The sequence below is a fragment of the Elgaria multicarinata genome, chromosome 6, assembly GCF_023053635.1.
Source record: "Elgaria multicarinata webbii isolate HBS135686 ecotype San Diego chromosome 6, rElgMul1.1.pri, whole genome shotgun sequence".
NCBI classification, from domain to species: domain Eukaryota; kingdom Metazoa; phylum Chordata; class Lepidosauria; order Squamata; family Anguidae; genus Elgaria; species Elgaria multicarinata.
Window position 1 is genome coordinate 84516273 of NC_086176.1, and position 14021 is coordinate 84530293.

The 14021-nt window shown below is 40.7% G+C and overlaps 1 protein-coding gene across 1 annotated transcript in view; it reads left to right on the forward strand.

Annotated features, from left to right (window-relative positions):
- Positions 1-499: 499 nt before the first annotated feature.
- SV2C (synaptic vesicle glycoprotein 2C) overlaps positions 500-14021 on the forward strand; it is a 116809-nt gene continuing 103287 nt past the window's right edge. The window contains exon 1 of the mRNA XM_063128645.1: positions 500-514. The gene's annotated coding sequence lies outside the window, so the exon portion shown is untranslated. The remainder of the gene's footprint in view (positions 515-14021) is intronic.

A 14021-nucleotide genomic window follows, 5' to 3' on the forward strand; every position in this document is an offset into this window, starting at 1 on the left:
TGGACTACACGTTCTCCCTCCTCTATCGTTTTCCGGGAGATTGATTTGCCTGCGCGCCCTCGCCTAGTTTCGCACGGCTTCCCGCCGTCGTCCTCCTCCTTCCCGCCCTCCCGCTGCTATCTTCGGGCGAGGGAGAATGGGCTTGCCCGGCCGTCGCGCCCTCCCACGCCTCCAATTCTTAATCGTGCGTCGCCCGCTGCCTGCCTCCCGCCCGCCCTCGCGGTGACTCTCGCAAAGCGCTTCAGCACTGCAGCAGAGGGAGCGCGCGTTGCACCGGGGAGCCCACACGGCCACTTTTCCCGCCCCTGCTCGGGCCTCTGTCACGCCTCGCGGCTCCTCCTCAGGAAAGGACGGGGGAGGGGGGCGAAGAAGAGAGAGACAGAGAACCCAATCTGCCGCCGCCTACAGCAAAGCGCAGCTCTACCACGCCGAGCTCCAGGGGGCTGGAAAGAAACCGAGTGAGCGGCGTGGTGAGAAGAGGGAGAAGGCTGCAGGCTGGCTGCGTTTCCAGCGGGTAAGTACAGAGCCCCTTCGGGAACTGCTTGCCGGCTTGCGGAACTTTTAAATATACATATATACAATTTCCCTCCGCCCCGTCAGCTTGGTTTTTTGGACTGGAGAAGCCTTGGAAGGAAGGAGGCTTCGCGTCGAACTTTCCCCTCATACAGCGCGGCTGGAGCGGTTGTGCTTGCACGGTGGCGGCGGGAGAGGGTCGAACTGAGTGGAAGCAAACCCATTGCAGACCGCGCTATCCTCTCAGGAAATACAACTTCAGTCGAGTTCAATGGGACGTTGCCTCAAGTAAGCCGGGGTAAGGTTTGCACGGCCGCGCTGCAGCCTGAGCCTAGGCGTGTTTAATTCCCCCCCCCCCCGGAAGAGTTTCGTTTAGGTACCTGGAGAAGGCGAACTGCCATCATGCAGTGGTTGTCTCTCCAAAGCCTTGCTAGCCAACCTCCTTGATTTTGCTGTTCTTTTTTTTTTACTCTCCCCACGCCCAACACACACACACACACACACCACTGCCTAAGAACTTTGTGGATAGGTTAGACATGAAATGGGAGACGGTGTGGTGGGTAGAAAGTGCTGCAAGGAAGCAGCCGTGGAAAGCTGCAGGCGGTAGCGGCGGGGAAACGTGGAAAGAGAACATGCAAAAGGTGCATGACAGCTACAAAAGATCGAGTCAGACCTTTGCAGTGCGATGCGACGGGAAAAGACGTGGGGCGTTTCAAAGTGCTTAAAACACACGCACCACCACCATAACCAGGCATCGCGTCCCTCTTTTATAGGATGAATCTGCAAGATTCTTCCCCTCCGGAAGCTTGCAAAGTTGTTGGCTTCTAGTTGCATCAAATCCAGAAAAGACCCGATTCGCATACTTTAGCAAAATGATCAGCAGCTAGCTAGACATTTCAGGAGTTCCCCCCTGAATCTCCTCCTTTCTCCTTTTTTCTTCCTTTCCTCTTGTTCCCTCTAGGCTCGCTTAGCGTGCGAAACTGCAGCACCCGGGGGCAATAACGGGGACGGCTGCAGTAGCAGGGGTGGGGTAGGGTGAGGGTCGCGCGCGGAGCTGATTCAGCGCTGCTGGGGACTTCGCGGGGGACGGAGGCGCGTGGGCTCTAACTCGGCGCGTGCGTCTCCCCGGAGTCACTACTGGGAATCCCTCTTCCCCCCTCCCCACCCCCAGCTGGCGTGCGCCCGGGGAGCGCGCGAAACTAATCGCTGGATGCTGACGGTGGTGGGGGTTGTGGACGTACTCGGGATGCCACTTTGACGTGTGAGCAGAGAGCGGGTGGCGCGGGAGCCAGGGTGGGTGGGGGTGAGAAGAGAAGGAGGAGAACAGTCATGCAAAATAGGAGTTCCCCTCTCTTGTCTCGCTAAGCTACGTTGAGATAGTTTAGCCTTTGGTCATTGAATGGATCCATGTTATACGATAATACTGGATGTCAGAATGTTAGATACAGCAGAGTCTTTGGAATCGCCTGTTCTGTGGAACTGTATGGAGCTGTGAGATAAACGTTCCCCTTTCCTTCTCGCCCACTCCTGCACAATAAGAAAGGAGTGACAATCCCAAAGGAGCAGAATCAAAGATGAAACTCCATCTAGCTTCTGTGGTGGTCAGCCTTGCTTGGGCTGCATTGTACTGCAGTGCAGGCAGCTGACAACAAATATGTCCCTGTGGTCCTTTTTGAGACGGAGGGTGGCACACAGTTCTGCTTCATTCATTCTGGATATCTGGGATGGTTGTAGATGGAAAGAATCAACATGGTGTGTGTGTGTGTGTGTGTGTGTGTGTGTGTTTTAAGGAGCTGGTGGAAACCCATGTATAACTCAAGCACTATAAAGAGATGTTTATTTCCAGACCGCTCCTCGAATTGCTGCAAATGATTTGGAGTATTTGTTGGGATGCCCCATCTGTCTACCAAAAGCAAGTCATCGTTTGTGTGTGTTTCATGAACAATAATGGTTCACTTTTATTTTAATGTCTTTTGCTTTGACACAAGTGAATATCCTTGTTTGGGATGTACATTTTGGTATTTAGTGGTAGATGAGGTTAATGATTGCTTCGGTAATAAAATACTCCAATTCCTCTATAGAAAATACAGAAAATAATAATAAAAATTAATGCATTTGGAAGTGAAGCGTAAAAAATAAATTCATTAAATGTTCAATTATTTTGTTAAAAATCTCCCACCTCCCAATGAAATATATATTTGAGGGCCCACAAAATCTTGATTGTAACTGAATTTATAGTGACTTTCCTCTGAATTCTGAAATTTAAGTTATGTATGCTTGTAAGAATGCCTGCTGCAGTAAAAATGCAATTATTAGACAAAGTAAAATTTTGGTAATTAACTTTTCTGGTAAACCTGATGAGTACATGCATTTTTAAAATTGCACTTGTGTGGACAAAGGAAGCAAAAAGGTTAAATACTCCTACATGTAATCTTTAATCTTTATTAATTTAGACTGTAATCCTAAACACATTTGCAAAGGAGTAAGCCCCATTATATTTAGTGGGTCTTACTTCTGAGTAAACATGCATAGTTAATAAAGCTAATTTTGAGCATCAATATGCATGTACTGTGTATTGTCATTCCCTAGTACCGGCCTTATGTTAAAATAAATACCTTGCAGAAAGAAAAAGATGTACTAGGCCTGCACCAAATACTTATTCTTTATATATTTGAAAAATGCTCATTTAAAAAAAAGATTTTGTAATTATATAGAATTTCCTCTCAATTTTGATAAAATACAGTTAGAAAAGAGAATGAAAAAACAAAAAGCTTTTATAAAGCCTTTAGCTGCATTCTGAGAATATACATATTGCAGATGTAATAAATTGTGTGTGAGAAGAGTGATCAGAATGTCAATAAATGAATCATATTTCTCAGTTTTGTGAAATATAACATAAGATTTCAAAATGAACTGAAAATCAGTCCAGAACATTAAAAGGGAAACTAGCGCTCAGGAAAATTTGACAGTGCCAGAAGCAGGATAAAAGGACACAATTTGAAGGCATAATAACAAAATTGTACTACTTTAACATTAAGTGAAAATGTAAAATTTTGCTGTGGAACACCTCAGTCCTGGACAAATTTTAATTGGAAGAAAGCCCTACTGACTTCAGTAGAATTGACTTCCCAGTAAGTGGTGCAGGACCTTAACAACATTACAACCACACCAACACTAGCCTTGTTGACTTTAACACAAAACCCCATTGAATATATATATATATATATATATATATATATATATATATATATATATATAAGATTGCTCTTTTAGTCAAGCAGCCAGATTACACTTATACATAGTTATCAAATCCTGTATATTGGTGCTTGCTTGTTCAAAACACATCAGTTAGGTTAAATGAATTTGCAAAAGTGAAAGGGAGCTTGCAGCTCCTGCTGTATTGGTGTTATGTAGCACATAGTTTAACATCCTAGAACAGATATGGGGTTGGTTTTAAAATTTCATGGTAGTTGTGTTTTCAGCTTAATTTTATTGAGTGTGTATCTGTAAAGGTCTATGTAAAAATATGTTGTTATTATTGAAGTGCATCAGATATATTGAGTTTATATGCTGGAGGGCACTAAGAACAATGGGAAATTGTGTGCTACGCTTTTAATGTTTCCCTTTAAGATGAAAAACGTATTCCTCTAAATGGATGAAAAATATTTCTGCTTTAGGACTAAGTTGAAAGATGGGGGCAGGCTTTCAAACTGTATTTCATAAAATGTATGCTTACCAGGTAATTGTTTAAAATTAAGTTTTAGATATTGCTGTGTATAACTTTAAATTTTGTGCATCAGGATCCAGCATTTAGAAATTGCAAGCAACAAATTTATAGAGTCTTGTGAAAGCATACATTTAGACAAACTATTAGCCATTGATGTAAAATCTGTTAAGAACACCATTCATTTGAAAAAAAAGCATTAAATTTGTTATTTACCATAATTGAAGTGTACTTTCTCTCTTCTAATAATAACAGAAGAATAACGTTATAAACATAACAAAGAATAGCTGCAAATTTGTAGGAGATTCTATACATAAGAAAATGTGATTTGAAAGGTTGGGAAACAGTTTCAGGTTTGACGGTATTTCTGCTGCCCACTTATATTACTGATTTAATATATAACATAAAATGGAACACTCAAGGCTGAAGAGGATACATTAAGACCATGTATACTCTGTGCTAAATATTATCTTTCTGAACTCAGCAAAACTGAACTCCTAATATGTATACATTAAGCAAGTGCACCTATTTGGAGCAAGATGTTCTGGTTATTTGAAATCCCACTGAGCCTACGCAGCAGTTCTGAGATTGTACTGAGCACTGGTCATACCATTGCAGACTTATGTGTACCTTTATAGGGACTAGAAACTTGTGGGGGGGGGGTTAGCCTCAGCAAATTGGTTTTTATGACTTCCAAGTAATGTATTTACTACCTGAATTAAATAGCTTTTATGGTGTGGCAGGGGAATGTGATCAAAGGAAAGCAATGCCATATAGATCTGGGAGGTGGTTGTTTTTTTGTTTTTTTCCCGATTTCTGAAGTAGATGCCATAGATATAAAAACAAACATTTAAAATATTATTGTGATTCTTTTTAAAAAAAAAAGTTTAAAAACGGTTCAAACAAATAACATTAATTTGACTTGGCACCAAAGGTAAAGTAGACACTTTAGTCTCATGGAGCAGTTCCAAAGCCTGGGTGCTATCATTCAAAAAGTCCTAACACTTGTCTGTGGTTGACATTCACCTAATCTTGGTAGATGGGCCACCGGAACAGAGCCTATATTGATTATCTCAGGTTCATATGAGAGAAAGCAGTTCTTCAGATATACATTTTATGTTTCTCTAGAGGAAAAACAAGCAATAGTAAAAATACCAGAACAATCTGAATCTATTGTGTTTACTTTTAAGACCTGCTGTAATAAAGGAAAGGAGTTGAATGTTTCAAGCCTAGAATTTGAGTTCTGAAGGGGAAGGAGGTCTGTTCCCTTTTACTATCAACAAAACTGTTACTATATCGTTCTCTGAGATGCATACGGAAGCAGTAGATATAGGAAAAGAGAATAAACAAAATAGCAGCATCTTGTGATTATATAGTAATAAAAGAGAAAAAGACTTGCAGTTATTGGTTTGATAGCACTTCCTGTAAACCATCTGAAGAATTTAAAATGCAAATTTTATTTATTTATTTATTACATATATATCCTGCCTTTATTACATTTTATTACATTTATATACCATTGTAGTGATGTGCCTGTGAGGTGCTGGCTATGGAAATTATTTCAGGAAGGAATACCTTCAGGAAAAAAAAAACCAAGGAAATTGCTATTGATTAATCTAATTACACATGTATTTAGTAATTTGAAATGCATCAACAGCATGAAAAAGAAAAACAATTTGAGGGTCTTCCCTTCCAGTTTGGGGAAGGAAAGTCCCCTCTCCCAGTCACTTGGAGGAGATTTTAACTCTCCCTAGGTGACTAAGTAGTGGCTATGTGCAAGCTTAGTTTAAGTAGAGGGTAGTATTTTTATTCCTGCTTTGTAATTTGGGCAATACCCTTCACCTTAAGGCTTCAGAGAATTCTAGAAAATATTCAAAAAATGGCACAAGTTTGAAATTTAGTTTTGCCCCAAAGCTATTTTTAAATAACTATGTCTTGCACCTAATGTTGCATGAGGGCATAATGGGACTGTGCCCCAGACACACAGAAGTCTCTTTTATCTGCTTTATTGAGCTTAATTCAAAGTATAGAAAGAAAGGCAAATAAGAGGGGGATTCAGCAAGAATAAGTGATTCAGATACATCTGTGTCAGATCATGGGGTTTTGTGAACCGCCCAGTGAGCTTTGGCTATTGGGCGGTATAACAATGCAATAAATACATAAATTAAAAAATCATATTTATATGAAAACCTGGATGCGTGGAGTTAGACAAATAGGGGAGTGGACAACCCAAAGTGCAGGAGTAACGGAAGCTTCTTTATCTCCAGACCTGCCTCCACTCCTGCAAGATCTATCCAAGGTTCTCATCTGTTGAAGATAAGGGACTATTTTGGCCAGAGCTTTCCTGAGGAAAGGATAGTACCGTCTTCCCTTGGTGAAACTTAACCTAACCCTAACTTCTCCTCCCTACAGTAGTTGCAGAGGAAGGAAGGGCAATATGCCTCAAACTTTTCCTCCTATTAGAATGAATTTCCTGTGGAAGAAAATAAGAGCTGCCAACAGGGAAATTGTTTGTGTGGGGTCAGACATGCACACTAGCATGGTGGGCGTTGCTTGGCCTTCACATCTAACTATTCTGCCTTTTTGTCTTTGTCAGATTTTCTGCAGTAAGAAAAAAGATGGACGAAGGAATGCTTGGTGGGGCCTTCTTAGTGGCTGCTCCCAGACTCTGAAACTTTCTGCTGAGAGAGGCTAGGTTGGGCTGCTGTGTTGTCCTTATGCCAGCAGAGAAAGACATTTTTACTTGGGCTTGCCTGTTGTTGGTCTTTGCTGAGGGGGCTTAATTGGTTGGGATAGGATCCAACAGGGTGCTGCACCCCCACCAGTTCCATTGCACTCCTGGCAATTCTGTTCTGGAATAGAGGCCCACTGCTTGTGCAATAGAGATTGAGCACTTCTAGGAATGATGAGAAATGAGCAGAAACACTAGTTTCTGGAATGGGGCAGGTCAGTGGAGCTCGCATAAGGGATCCAGTAATGAGAAGCTGCTCATTTTGGGACTTTTGGGAAGTGTTAGATCTCCATTGCACAAGTGTTAGGTCCAGCTTATGCAGTGGAATTGATGGGAGGGGCTTCTCACGGAACAAAATTGGCAGGAGGTGATGGTTGTGCAATGGCCCCACTGGATACTGCCCTTGGTGTTCTTTATTTCTTTCATTGTGATGTTTGTAATAGTGGCTTCACAGCCACCACTACCCCCTAAGAGTCAAAAAAGAAGCATTTTTTATGAAGGAAAAAATACTTGCAAAAAGCTCCCACCCACCCCCACCTGCAATGCTGCTTCAGCTCCAGATTTCGCTTCTCTAATCCTAAATACAGATACTTGAAATTGAGAGAATGGGCATCTAAATGGCAAATGCGGTTCAATGTAAGCAAGTGTAAAGTGACGAACACTGGGGCAAAAAAACCCAACTTCAAGTATTACCTTATGGGATCTGAGCTAGCAGTGACCAACCAAGAAAGAGATCTTGAAGTTGTGGTGGACAGCTTGATGAAAGTGTCAACCCAGTGTGTGGCCGCTGTAAAGAAGGCAAACTCCATGTTAGGCATAATTAGAAAAGGAATTGTGAATAAAACTTCCAATATCATACTGCCCTTATACAAATCTGTGGTTCGACCACACTTGGAAAACTGTACAGTTCTGGTCACCATACTTAAAAAAGGAATGGTAGAACTGGAAAAAGTGCAGAAAAGGACAACTGAAATGATCAAGGGGCTGAAGCATCTTCCCTATGAGGGAAGGTTACAAAAACTGTGATTGTTTAGCTTGGAAAAAAGGAGGCTAAGGGGAAACATGATAGAGGTGTGCAAAATTTTGCATAGTGTGGAGAATGTGGATAGGGAGACGTTTTTCACCTTTCAAAATATTATAGTCCATGGTCATCCCATAAAGCTGTTCGGTGGGAGATTCAGGACAGATAAAAGAAAGTACTTCTTCACACAGTGCATAGTTAAACTATGGAATTTGCTATCACAAGATGTAGTGATGGCCCCCAATTTGGATGGTTTTAAAAGGGGGTTGGTTAAATTCCTGGAGGAAAAGGCTATCAGTGACTACAAATCCTGATGGCTATGTGCTACCTCCAGTAGCAGGGGCAGTAAGCTTATGTACACCAGTTGCTGGGGAACATGGATGTGAGGGTGCTATTGTACTCATGTCCTTCTTTTTGGTTCCTTGTCAACAGCTGGTTGGCCACTGTGTAAACAGAGTGCTAGACTAGGTAGACCGTTGGTCTGATCCAGCATGGCTCTTCTTGTGTTATTATATTGTTACATAGCAATAAAGTGCTAAACCACTGAAAAGTGTACCATGCGTTCAGCACTAAAATAGTATTCTTTCCTCTGAGAACTAATGTAGTGCAATAGTAATAGTGTAACCTTGCAAACAGTATTATCCAACCACTGGGAAATACAGGAGGAGTTTGGATGATTGTGGCAAGGAAAATAACCATTGTGGCTGCTCTCCCTGTGTGTGCTGTGTGTGTGACCGCCATTTGCATTATTTCCCTCACTGCAGTGCTGATTGGCGTGTCATCCGAACCTGAAATGTGGTGCGACGGAGGGGCAGGGTTAGCCGTACTCACACTACAACTTCTACTGCATGTCCTATGTTTTTGGGTGGGCATGACGTAACCTCCACTGCACCACATATCAGGTTCAGATGACACGCCAACCCATGCTGTAAACAGTGGCCATAACGAAATGGTGATCACATGCGCACGATTGGCGCTTCCCTCTCCGTGATTGTTTGAACCCAGTCACAGTGTTACACAAATAACCATTGGCTGTTTCATGTTCCTGTTTTTTGAAAGCTGTTTCTTTTTTTAGTCTGCTTGGGACTTTTGGTCTGCTGCCACCAACTCTTTAAAATGTTTTCCAAGGCCAAGTAATGTATCTTTTCTAATGAATGGTGTAAAGCTCCTGCCATAATTACATATTGGAAAAATTACGTTATACTTAAAAATGAATGGAATGTATTTCCAAGTTAGTATTTTTAGGATCAAAGTGTTAAAAAATAGGTAATATATTCTTACATCATCAGGTTTCTGGGAACATGAAGGGCTCAGTGTGTGAGCTCATTCCTAAGTTTCTGAGAACATGAAGGGCTCAGTGCGTGAGCTCATTCCTAAATTTTAAGCCAAATTTACATTAGCCCCAATCTAGGTATAGAGAAAATTAATTATGTCTAAGTCTGAAATCCTATATACCAGCTACCAAACAAGGCAGCTATGAGGGTCAAATTTAGTTAAACAAGCTATATGTAACCCTTGTACCATTCCGTAGCACTTTCAGAGCAGTTTTGAGTTGAATTGTTAACGTAGTTTTTGGTGGGTGCCTGGTAGAGTGTGGGGGCGGCCCAGTAGACTATACAGGATCCTGCAAAGCATGGCCCAGAGTAGGGAGGGGTTCTAGGGGTGAAAATGGTCCCTGGACCTCTGCCAACCCCTGCTATACACACTTACTAAACAGTATGTCCCATTGAACTGATTGATATTAATGTGTCATACTTCCAAGTAAGAATGTTTAAAATTACCATTTGTCAGAATGAGTAATGCTATTTTCTTTCACTATAATCAGTAAATTAAGTTTGTCCATTCTGGTTAATGTGCCAGCTAATAAAATGAAACATGTATTCATACAATTCATGATTAGACTGAAATTATGGTTCTCCTCCCCTGCTTGAGGTCAGTATTGTTGCAGGACTGGATACTCAATGTAAATATTAACTGTAATCAATACTTTGAAAATTCTGAAGAAATATCTTACTTCATGCTCAGGGTTTAATGACATTGTGTTGTGGCTTTTACTGTCATATGTTTTTAAGAAAAGTAAAAGCCATATCATAACCTTTTAATAGAACCTGTAAAATATTTTGCCTCATGCACCTTATATTTTGTTTTAAAAGGAAACATGAGAAGCTCCCATTGACCAGTCTTATTGCAACTGTTTATCACAACCTTATTTTAATTTTTAATTTAAAAAAAAGATTTATGCCTTTGATCTTTAAATTTACTTTTATGTAAGTCTTTATTCCAGGAAATACTTTCATTCCTAAAGAAAAATCTAATTGGATTCAAAGCAAAACAATAGATGCAATTCAAATGCAAATATTACTTTACAATCGGCAAGTTAGTAAGTGCAGGCCTCTTAGAGGCAGTATTTCTTTAAAGTCTGGTTATTAAGCCAATATTTTTCCATGTAATTGATGGACATGGGATAAAAGCACAACTGATATATGCAGAAGCTAGATTTAATAGCTAAGTGCACTCTGCAATATTTACTACTTTAGCTGTATAGGGCATAGCTACTTCTTTAAAGGCAAGAATACTAGATTTTCCAATTCAAATAATTGTTCCTCAATCTTCTTCAATGTAACCTTCTGGAAGCCAGAAGAGGGAGTTCTTGGTCAGCTACACATTGTAGCCCTCCCCCAATAATATACAGCACACCCACCCCAACCCAGATGAGAGATCCTGTATCCTTTTGGGGATAATCAAAGCCAAGGGCCCCTGGCCAGCTGAGCCAAGGGTAGAGATGGTGGCAAGTGGGAAGGGAAGAGATGTTTTGCTAGACAAAAAGCATGAAGGGGAGCTCTGGGAGAAGGAGCTAATTGAGTATATGCTAGCCGGAGGAACTAATCCTGAGTGGGAGGAACTGGCCCCCATTTATTTCAGCGTCTGAAGGGGTTCTGTGCCTTAAAATAATTGGCCCTTATAATTGCCAAACCAGTGCTGTAACTAGGCTGGAACTGAAATAAACACTTTATATAAACAAAATTTGGTTAAAAGAATTCTGGGCTTCGCTTGTTTATGGTACCCGTGCATCAAGGTGGATTTAAGGTGCCCCTCCCTAACAACCTACTCACAGTCCTTTACAAACACCCAAATTTTCAAATCCTAATTCTGCTTTTTATACTTTAACCTCTATTTCTCAAATCCCTACTTAGGTTATGAGACTAGACCTTATGAGTGAATAATAGATCTTGTAGAAAGATCTGTCTCCAGATTTTGAATTTGATGTTGATCTTAATGTTTGAAAATGCCTGCTTACATACAAGTCCAGCCTGTCACCTACTATGGAATTCAGCAGTTTTGAAATGACAGACAGGAAGTCTTCTTTCAAGCTACTCCTTCTGTTTGCCAGCAGGCCATGTCTGCGTAAAAGATAGCTGCTTTTCTTTGTAGCCTTGAAATTGAAATACAGCTTCCTTGTGACTCATCCTCCAGTGCAATTGGTACCTGAAGTTTATCTGAAATAAGGATGCATAAAGGATTTAGGCAATATTTCCATAGAACAGAAATTCATATTGATATTAATAGTTAATGTGGGATGGTGAACAGGGAAAAGAATAGGATAACAGCAACACTAAATGATAAATTGTTTCAAGAGCTTGGTGAATGGTAGAAGCTTGTGTGTTTTGTGAGCTTGTATAATTAAGGTGTTGATAAGGGTACAATGCACCTTATCTATGGCATACAGGAGACATTATTGACGAGGAAGTGCTTCTCTGATTTACAGATAGTCATGATGTCTGCAGTTGCACTCACACACACACAAAGCGCCTTCTTTATGGTGAATGTGAATTATTACTGCATAACCTCTTTTTTTCTTTCTTTTTTTGGCATCCAAGGAAGGAACTGCTTTGGAGCAGGATTGATTTTATTCAAGGACAGTATCAATAACTAATCAGAAGGGAGAAATGAAAACTCATAATCTAGGATAGAGGTTGCCAACTTTTCCAGCCTGAGGGGCATGCTCTTTTTCAAATCTGAATGATGTAATATTTGAAACTGGGGTCTTTAAAGTATGTAGTTACACTTGTAATTTTTTGTTTGTTTGCTTTGTTGAAACTTATAATAAAAATGGTTAAAAGAACAGTGATCTAAAGGTTGGAAAAGTGTATTACTACACAAACTGATCACCTATTAAAGTTACAACTATCCAGCAATAGATGCTTCACAGTTATTAGTCACATGAGTTCATTCACAGCATTATATGCAAATATGTACACTTGCATATAAAATCCAAAAGACAGATCTATAATTTTAAAATATGGAACATCCATATTTCTTACAAATTGAAAACATGTTATTTTCCTTAAAGTGAAACCAGGCAAACGTCTTATCGTATTTTGATTAAATTTTGGTAGATAAAATTGCTTTGGGAGCTATATTCTGCCCACAGGCTATCAGTTGTCCCTGATATAGGGAAACGTTTTAGAGGGAGTTTTGGAAGGAGGAACAGGTTCAAAAGAGGAATAGGTTCTCTGCAATCCAATGTATGTTAACTCAGTCCTTAGCTAGACCTGCAGTAAAGTCCGGGGGAGAGGAGGGGAAACCTCACGTTGTGAATAACGCGAGATCTCGCCCTCATTTACATGCAAGGCGCGATGACCTCAAGAAGAGAGGCGTCGGCCCGCCATTTTTTTTAATTCTTAAAGGGCCGGCAGCTCACGAGTGCTCGAGCGGAAAGGTAAGGGTTTTCTTTTTAGTTGGCCGGTATCTTCAAGACCTTTTGACGTGTTTCTTTTTATGCCATTTGTTTTCTTGCATGGGCTATCCTCTTCTATTCCCTATCTGGGTGGATAAGTATTTGGTGTTTGTTAGAAGCTGTCCTTGAGAGAAAAGCTATAAATTCTAATTCCTTATTTTGTCGGTCAAGCAGCAAAGGAGAACTACTGTCAGCAAGTCATATACTGCAATACACAAAGCAAAAGAAATAAGAAGTCTGAGAACAGATTCACATTAAGCAATGCAAACCTTCTGTGCTGAGCCTTGATCAATCCTAGTAATTACCCATACCTTACTGTCAAGGATGGATTGCCTAATTTAAACTTCTAACTTGTACTCCAACCATTCTATTACTGCAGCCCTTGGTATTTTTGCTTGTGTCAACCTAAATAACTGGATGCCCACTAAATATTTTGGTCTGCAACTCCCAGCTTGAAACTCCCAGCTTGAAGTTCAACTTGATTATTGACACAGTATTCTCAGCCTGGTGCCCTCCAAATATTTTGGTCTCTAACTCCCATCATCCCTGACCATTGACCATGCTATGGAAATTATCGTCAAAAACATCTGGATGGTCCCAGGTTGGGGACGGCTGGTTACACTCTGAATTCCTGGAGATCTATTCCTGCTGACACTACAAATCATGTTCATGAAAAGCTTGAGAGATGAATACTCCACACCTTCCATTGGTGCTATCTTGTGCACTAAAGAACAGAAAACTGACCACATGATTTAATAAGTGAGAGGTTAGGGGAGAAATGTGGGGCTTGGCAAAAATAAATTGTTTGGAAATTACCCAAAACAAATTCCTGAAAACACTACTGGGCTTACCTTCATCTACTCCAGCAGGTAGCACTAGGACAGAGACGGGGACTATGCCAGTATGGTTTTATATTTTTGTTGCTTTCTTTATGGGCATGTCTACACCAACCCTATATCCTGGGATCGTCCTGAGATCATTCCTGTGCATCCAAATGCCACACAGGATCCTGGGAGCAGGCAGGGACGATCCCTCCATTTTCCTGGGATAACCCTTAGGTGTAGAAAGGGCCTATGTATTATTTTAAATTTCTTAATATGGATGATTCGAGGATACCTAAAGTTTTTTTAAGCAGCTGAAATATTACAGACCACTTAAATGAACAGCAAATGTTAGCTTTTCATTTAATACCCCAGGTTCTCAAGACATGGACCCTAGAGCAGATTTGGAGACATATAAAAAATAAAATGTGCGGGTTCTATTATCAACAAGATCTAGAAGTAATTCAGAAATC